We start from the raw sequence: 1,551 nt of genomic DNA, 5'->3' as shown, positions 1-1,551 counted from the left end.
CACCACCACCACCATCATAACCACCACCACCACAATCACCACCACCACCATCATCACTACCATCACCACCACCATCACCACCACCACCACACCACCACCATAACCACCATCATCAGCACCACCACCATCATCACCACCACCAACCACCACCACCACCACCACCATCACCACCACCATCACCAACATCATCACCACCACCACCACCATCACTACCACCACCATCACTACCACTGCCACCACCATCACCATCACCACCACCATCACCATCACCAACATCACCACCATCACCATCATCACCACCACCACCACCATCACCACCACAATCACCACCACCACCACCACAATCATCATCACTACCATCACCACCACCACCATAACCACCATCATCAGCACCACCACCACCACCACATACTAACCTTTCTCTACAATGGTAGCTTTAGAGCAATAAAATAAATACTTCACTCATTAGAAATGTCAGCTTAGAGACACACTTTTTTTAGCACCTTGAACAGAATTAGGAGAACAAGATATTCGATTAAAATATAAGACTGACAATGCTTTGATTTCAGTTCTTATCACCCACATGGACATACTGCCTCTCTGGAGAACATAATATGTGTTCTGTTTGAACATGACAGTCTTAACAAGGTATGTCTGAACTCAGACATGTAGATTTTTAGATGAGGGCTGTACACAGATCATCAAAACAAGGGTAACTGATTAGATAAGAACTAAAAGAACAAAACCCTTCCTTTATCACCACTGAAACCATGTTAGGGGGTAGCTATTACTTTGTAGTCTCCCTGGGAGGACTGGTGATCCTGTGTGACTAATTCTGTCCCCCCACCCCCACCATGCCCTTCCTCTGGGATAAGCTTAGGTCTCACAATTGTGGTCAGAAACATCCTGAAAATGCTCGGCAAAGCTCAGAGTGAAGTATTTATGCTTGCTCTATAATTTCTAGCAATATTTATATCCAGCTTTTTCAAAGTCCCAGCCAAGTCATTTTATTAGGTCGAGCGATTCTCTTACAGGAAGTGTTCAAGCATACAAAAGTTATATTGAAAGTCGCATGCATATTTGAAGGTACCTTTTATCAGAAGACAGTGTGTCAGCTTGTGAGCGTTCAGGAGCGGCCCAGACACCCGAGCTACTTGTTGGCAGCTGACACCCACAGATGCTAGTCAGATAAAAGGCAATGTAGAACCATCCTTAATTTATTACATATTCTTAAATTTTAGTGGCAGACAACAAGATACACCATTAGTGATGATGGGGGTTTGGAAAAGATTAAAGGGAAAATGTATAACGTCAGAAAATGGAACGTGGGATTTTCCCAGTATGAGAACATAAGTCATGGTCTGGGAAAGGAAGTGGCAAAGGAACTGTGAATGCATGCCGCACTTTTTCAGAGGAAAAAAAGCAGTGGGGGAAAGCCACAGTCTTAAAACAAACAAACAAACAAACAAAAAACCACAACCCACTGTGATTTAATCCAAAATCCACCTGTGGATGAAATATTTACTACTAAATGTTTCATGCTGTGTAGGG

At 43.5% G+C, this 1,551-nt stretch overlaps 1 protein-coding gene across 2 annotated transcripts in view; it reads right to left on the bottom strand.

Moving 5' to 3' along the window:
* The window catches only part of NIN (ninein), a 96,268-nt gene that overhangs the window by 74,621 nt on the left and 20,096 nt on the right, over positions 1-1,551 (bottom strand). The gene's annotated exons all lie outside the window — the stretch shown is intronic.

This window comes from Lipotes vexillifer, unplaced genomic scaffold (assembly GCF_000442215.2).
Source record: "Lipotes vexillifer unplaced genomic scaffold, Lipotes_vexillifer_v1.1 scaffold124, whole genome shotgun sequence".
NCBI classification, from domain to species: Eukaryota; Metazoa; Chordata; class Mammalia; order Artiodactyla; family Lipotidae; genus Lipotes; species Lipotes vexillifer.
Note: the sequence above shows the minus strand (reverse complement) of the source record. Positions and strands in the feature narration are given on the sequence as shown.